Genomic DNA, 7,204 nt, shown 5'->3' with positions numbered 1-7,204 from the left:
CCACCAGCCCCCACTCCCCTCCCAGAGCCGGGGAGAGAACCCAGGAGTCCGGGCTCCCAGCCCCCCTGCTGTAATCCACCAGCCCCCACTCCCCTCCCAGAGCCGGGGAGAGAACCCAGGAGTCCGGGCTCCCAGCCCCCCTGCTGTAATCCACCAGCCCCCACTCCCCTCCCAGAGCCGGGGAGAGAACCCAGGAGTCCGGGCTCCCAGCCCCCCTGCTATAATCCACCAGCCCCCACTCCCCTCCCAGAGCCGGGGAGAGAACCCAGGAGTCCGGGCTCCCAGCCCCCCTGCTGTAATCCACCAGCCCCAACTCCCCTCCCACAGCCAGGGAGAGAACCCAGGAGTCCGGGCTCCCAGCCCACCTGCTGTAATCCACCAGCCCCCACTCCCCTCCCAGAGCCGGGGAGAGAACCCAGGAGTCCGGGCTCCCAGCCCCCCTGCTGTAATCCACCAGCCCCCACTCCCCTCCCAGAGCCGGGGAGAGAACCCAGGAGTCCGGGCTCCCAGCCCCCCTGCTGTAATCCACCAGCCCCCACTCCCCTCCCAGAGCCGGGGAGAGAACCCAGGAGTCCGGGCTCCCAGCCCCCCTGCTGTAATCCACCAGCCCCCACTCCCCTCCCAGAGCCGGGGAGAGAACCCAGGAGTCCGGGCTCCCAGCCCCCCTGCTGTAATCCACCAGCCCCAACTCCCCTCCCAGAGCCGGGGAGAGAACCCAGGAGTCCGGGCTCCCAGCCCCCCTGCTGTAATCCACCAGCCCCAACTCCCCTCCCACAGCCAGGGAGAGAACCCAGGAGTCCGGGCTCCCAGCCCCCCTGCTGTAATCCACCAGCCCCCACTCCCCTCCCAGAGCCGGGGAGAGAACCCAGGAGTCCGGGCTCCCAGCCCCCCTGCTGTAATCCACCAGCCCCCACTCCCCTCCCAGAGCCGGGGAGAGAACCCAGGAGTCCGGGCTCCCAGCCCCCCTGCTGTAATCCACCAGCCCCCACTCCCCTCCCAGAGCCGGGGAGAGAACCCAGGAGTCCGGGCTCCCAGCCCCCCTGCTGTAATCCACCAGCCCCCACTCCCCTCCCAGAGCCGGGGAGAGAACCCAGGAGTCCGGGCTCCCAGCCCCCCTGCTGTAATCCACCAGCCCCCACTCCCCTCCCAGAGCCGGGGAGAGAACCCAGGAGTCCGGGCTCCCAGCCCCCCTGCTGTAATCCACCAGCCCCCACTCCCCTCCCAGAGCCGGGGAGAGAACCCAGGAGTCCGGGCTCCCAGCCCCCCTGCTGTAATCCACCAGCCCCCACTCCCCTCCCAGAGCCGGGGAGAGAACCCAGGAGTCCGGGCTCCCAGCCCCCCTGCTGTAATCCACCAGCCCCAACTCCCCTCCCACAGCCAGGGAGAGAACCCAGGAGTCCGGGCTCCCAGCCCCCCTGCTGTAATCCACCAGCCCCCACTCCCCTCCCAGAGCCGGGGAGAGAACCCAGGAGTCCGGGCTCCCAGCCCCCCTGCTGTAATGCACCAGCCCCCACTCCCCTCCCACAGCCGGGGAGAGAACCCAGGAGTCCGGGCTCCCAGCCCCCCTGCTGTAATCCACCAGCCCCCACTCCCCTCCCACAGCCGGGGAGAGAACCCAGGAGTCTGGGCTCTCAGCCCCCCCTGCTTTAACCACCAGCCCCCACTCCCCTCCCACAGCCAGGGAGAGAACCCAGGAGTCCGGGCTCTCAGCCCCCCCCCTGCTGTAATCCACCAGCCCCCACTCCCCTCCCAGAGCCGGGGAGAGAACCCAGGAGTCCGGGCTCCCAGCCCCCCTGCTGTAATCCACCAGCCCCCACTCCCCTCCCAGAGCCGGGGAGAGAACCCAGGAGTCCGGGCTCCCAGCCCCCCTGCTGTAATCCACCAGCCCCAACTCCCCTCCCACAGCCAGGGAGAGAACCCAGGAGTCCGGGCTCCCAGCCCCCCTGCTGTAATCCACCAGCCCCCACTCCCCTCCCAGAGCCGGGGAGAGAACCCAGGAGTCCGGGCTCCCAGCCCCCCTGCTGTAATGCACCAGCCCCCACTCCCCTCCCACAGCCGGGGAGAGAACCCAGGAGTCCGGGCTCCCAGCCCCCCTGCTGTAATCCACCAGCCCCCACTCCCCTCCCACAGCCGGGGAGAGAACCCAGGAGTCTGGGCTCTCAGCCCCCCCTGCTTTAACCACCAGCCCCCACTCCCCTCCCACAGCCAGGGAGAGAACCCAGGAGTCCGGGCTCTCAGCCCCCCCTGCTTTAACCACCAGCCCCCACTCCCCTCCCACAGCCAGGGAGAGAACCCAGGAGTCCGGGCTCTCAGCCCCCCCCCTGCTGTAATCCACCAGCCCCCACTCCCCTCCCACAGCTGGGGAGAGAACCCAGGAGTCCGGGCTCTCAGCCCACCCCCACCCCCCCGCTTTAACCACCAGTGGTCAGGGTCCGGGCAGGCAGGGAGAAGGGGAGAGGGAACCCAGGTGTCCGGGACGGCGGACAGACGGGTTGGCTGGGTTTCCTGGGACAAATTCCTGGTGGGGCCAGGCTCCCCCCAGCCCCGGGGATAATGCCCCTCCTCCGCTCCACCGGCCTGGGGGGTGGAAGAGGATTCACGGGGCTCCCCCAGGGCAAGCGGGGGGTGACCCAGGTGGATCGGTCAGGGGCCATTGTGGGGAGCCCCCCCTGGCTGCTTATGTAACAGCGGCCCCTGGCCTGCGGCCCAGACGGTCACTATGGGGACGGGGGGGGTTTACAGAGCAGAGCTTGGGGGGCACCAGGAGGGGGCTGGTAGCAGGGGGCTGGGGACGGCCTTTGGAGGCAGCCCCCCCTCACCCCCCAGCGAGGCCAGGGCGGGGGGGGGGGGGGTCCGCACCCAGCTCCGCTGCCCTTCCACATTCCTTTCCTCTGAGCCGGGACGGGGAGTGGTGACCGCCCCGCCCCCCAGCCCTCCCCATGCCCCTCGGCCCTGCCCCCCAGCCCCCTGCCAGCCCCCCAGTCCACCCCGCCCCACCTGTCATCCTGGCCCACAACCCCCCCGTGCCCCTCAGTCCTGCCCCCAGCCCCCTGCCAGCCCCCCCGTCCACCCCGCCCCACCTGTCATCCTGGCCCACAACCCCCCCGTGCCCCTCAGTCCTGCCCCCAGCCCCCCCGTCATCCTGGCCCCCAGCCCCCCCGTGCCCCTCAGTCCTCCCCCCAGCCCCCTGCCAGCCCCCCCAGTCCACCCCGCCCCACCCGTCATCCTGGCCCACAACCCCCCCGTGCCCCTCAGTCCTGCCCCCAGCCCCCTGCCAGCCCCCCCGTCCACCCCGCCCCACCCGTCATCCTGGCCCCCAGCCCCCCCGTGCCCCTCAGTCCTCCCCCCCAGCCCCCTGCCAGCCCCCCCAGTTCCCCAGCCCCACCCGTCATCCTGGCCCCCAGCCCCCCCGTGCCCCTCACTCCTGCCCCCCAGCTCCCTGCCAGCCCCCCCGTCCACCCCGCCCCACCCGTCATCCTGGCCCCCAGCCCCCCCGTGCCCCTCAGTCCTGCCCCCCAGCCCCCTGCCAGCCCCCCCCGCCCCACCCGTCATCCTGGCCCACAGCCCCCCCGTGCCCCTCAGTCCTGCCCCCCAGCCCCCTGCCAGCCCCCCAGTCCACCCCGCCCCACCCGTCATCCTGGCCCACAGCCCCCCCGTGCCCCTGAGTCCTGCCCCCCAGCCCCCTGCCAGCCCCCCCAGTCCACCCCGCCCCACCCGTCATCCTGGCCCACAGCCCCCTGCCAGCCCTCCCAGTCCACCCTGCCCCACCCGTCATCCTGCCCACCAGCCCCTCCGTGCCCCTCAGTCCTGCCCCCCAGCCCCCTGCCAGCCCCCCCAGTCCACCCCGCCCCACCCATCATCCTGGCCCACAGCCCCCCTGTACCCCTCAGTCCTGCCCCCCAGCCCCCTGCCAGCCTCCCCAGTCCACCCCACCCCACCCATCATCCTGGCCCCCAGCCCCCCAACCCCCGGTCATCCTGGCCCCCAGCCCCCCCGTGCCCCTCAGTCCTGCCCCCCAGCCCCCTGCCAGCCCCCCCAGTCCACCCCGCCCCACCCGTCATCCTGGCCCCCAGCCCCACCGTGCCCCCCAACCCCGCAGTTATAATTAGCAAACGGAGATTTTGAGTCAGTTCCAAGTCACGTGGGGGAGCGAGACGAGCGGGGGGGGGAGCGGGGAACGCGGGGGGGGCAGAGAGCAGCTTTGTCCCTGCAGGCCCCCCCCGGCGGCTGCATCTGGGGAGGGCCCCGTCGTCTGGGAGGCGCAGGTGGCTCAGCTCCGCCCCTGGCGGGGGGTTTGCTCTGGGTAACGGGGAGGGGAGAACGGGACCCCCCCCTTGTTATGGGGCGGGGACCGGGGCTCCTCCCCCCCCGCAGGGGAGGGACCGGCGGCGGCAGCGACCCACACGGCGAGGGGCGTCCCGAGGGGGGGCACAAAGAGGGGGGATCTAGGTCCTCCCCCCCCCCCGAGGAAATTCCCTTCCCCCCGCTTGTGGGGAACCCGGACACTTACCCACGGGTCTCCCCGCCCCGCCCCACGGCCTGGGGGTGCGCGGCCCCCGACTGCCCGCGCCCGGCCGGGTGGGACGCGGCGGCGCTGGCCGGGAAGGGGAAGTTGTGGGGGGAGCTTGGAGCCCGGCCCGGGACAGCCCGGCCCGGCCTCGCCTCCGCCCGCCAGGCAGGGAGCGGGGGGGCAGACACGCCCTGCCCCACAGACTGCAGGGACGCCCCGCGGCGGGGGGCGAGGGGCGGCCTGCGGGTTCCCCAGCGGGGGAGGTGGGGCCGGTTGTGGGGCGGGGCTCCGGGGAGACCCTACAATAACGCACCCTCCTGCGCTGCCCTGGGCACCCCACGGACCCCACAACAACTGGGGCTGGGCCATGGGGCCGGACCCGGCAGCTGCCGGTGGCCCTCGCTCCCGACCCGCAGCCCCCCGGGACATCATCCCTGCCCCCCGCCCTGATGGTGCCCCTCACTCCTGACCCACAGCCCCCCGGGACACCATCCCTGCCCCCCCAGCCCTGCCGGTGCCCCTCACTCCTGACCCACAGCCACCCGGGACACCATCCCTGCCCCCCCAGCCCTGCCGGTGCCCCTCACTCCTGACCCACAGCCACCCGGGACACCATCCCTGCCCCCCCAGCCCTGCCGGTGCCCCTCACTCCTGACCCACAGCCACCCGGGACACCATCCCTGCCCCCCAGCCCTGCCGGTGCCCCTCACTCCTGACCCACAGCCACCCGGGACTCCATCCCTGCCCCCCCAGCCCTGCCGGTGCCCCTCACTCCTGACCCACAGCCCCCCGGGACACCATCCCTGCCCCCCCAGCCCTGCCGGTGCCCCTCACTCCTGACCCACAGCCACCCGGGACACCATCCCTGCCCCCCCAGCCCTGCCGGTGCCCCTCACTCCTGCCCCCCCGCCCCCCAGGACATCATCCCTGCCCCCTGCCCCCCCAGCCCTGCCGGTGCCCCTCACTCCTGAGCCACAGCCACCCGGGACACCATCCCTGCCCCCCGCCCCCCCAGCCCTGCCGGTGCCCCTCACTCCTGACCCACAGCCCCCTGCTCCCCCTGCCGGTGCCCCTCACTCCTGACCCACAGGCCCCCGGGACTCCATCCCTGCCCCCCCAGCCCTGCCGGTGCCCCTCACTCCTGACCCACAGCCCCCCGGGACTCCATCCCTGCCCCCCGCCCCCCAGCCCTGCCGGTGCCCCTCACTCCTGCCCCCCGCCCCCCAGGACATCATCCCTGCCCCCCACCCCCCAGCCCTGCTGGTGCCCCTCACTCCTGACCCACAGCCCCCCGGGACACCATCCCTGCCCCCTGCCCCCCCAGCCCCGCCGGTGCCCCTCACCCCTGACCCACAGCCCCCCGGGACACCATCCCTGCCCCCCCCAGCCCTGCTGGTGCCCCTCACTCCTGACCCACAGCCCCCCGGGACTCCATCCCTGCCCCCCGCCCCCCAGCCCTGCCGGTGCCCCTCACTCCTGCCCCCCCGCCCCCCAGGACATCATCCCTGCCCCCCACCCCCCAGCCCTGCTGGTGCCCCTCACTCCTGACCCACAGCCCCCCGGGACACCATCCCTGCCCCCTGCCCCCCCAGCCCCGCCGGTGCCCCTCACCCCTGACCCACAGCCCCCCGGGACACCATCCCTGCCCCCCCCAGCCCTGCTGGTGCCCCTCACTCCTGACCCACAGCCCCTGCTCCCCCTGCCGGTGCCCCTCACTCCTGACCCACAGGCCCCCGGGACTCCATCCCTGCCCCCCAGCCCTGCCGGTGCCCCTCACTCCTGACCCACAGCCCCCCAGGACATCATCCCTGCCCCCTGCCCCCTCAGCCCTGCCGGTGCCCCTCACTCCTGCCCCCCCGCCCCCCAGGACATCATCCCTGCCCCCTGCCCCCCCAGCCCTGCCGGTGCCCCTCACTCCTGACCCACAGCCCCCCGGGACTCCATCCCTGCCCCCCGCCCCCCAGCCCTGCCGGTGCCCCTCACTCCTGCCCCCCCGCCCCCCAGGACATCATCCCTGCCCCCCACCCCCCAGCCCTGCTGGTGCCCCTCACTCCTGACCCACAGCCCCCCGGGACACCATCCCTGCCCCCTGCCCCCCCAGCCCCGCCGGTGCCCCTCACCCCTGACCCACAGCCCCCCGGGACACCATCCCTGCCCCCCCCTAGCCCTGCTGGTGCCCCTCACTCCTGACCCACAGCCCCCCGGGACTCCATCCCTGCTCCCTGCCCCCCCCCAGCCCTGCCGGTGCCCCTCACTCCTGACCCACAGCCCCCTGCTCCCCCTGCCGGTGCCCCTCACTCCTGACCCACAGCCCCCCGGGACACCATCCCTGCCCCCTGCCCCCCCAGCCCTGCCGGTGCCCCTCACTCCTGACCCACAGCCCCCCAGGACATCATCCCTGCCCCCTGCCCCCCCAGCCCTGCCGGTGCCCCTCACTCCTGACCCACAGCTCCCCGGGACTCCATCCCTGCCCCCCGCCCCCCAGCCCTGCCGGTGCCCCTCACTCCCGACCCACAGCCCCCTGCTAGCCCAGCCCTGGCCCTGCCCCTCAGTCCCAACCCACAGCCCCCTGCCCTGCCAGTGGCCCTCACTCCTGACACACAGCCCCCCAGGACTCCATCCCTCCCCCTCCCCCAGCGGGGCTGGCCCCTGGGGGGGCAGGGCGGAGCTAAGGGGGGCTGAGACCCAGCCAGT

The sequence above is a fragment of the Natator depressus genome, chromosome 28 (assembly GCF_965152275.1).
Source record: "Natator depressus isolate rNatDep1 chromosome 28, rNatDep2.hap1, whole genome shotgun sequence".
NCBI classification, from domain to species: domain Eukaryota; kingdom Metazoa; phylum Chordata; order Testudines; family Cheloniidae; genus Natator; species Natator depressus.
The sequence above is the reverse complement of the archived record's forward strand: the minus strand, read 5'-3'. Positions refer to the sequence as shown.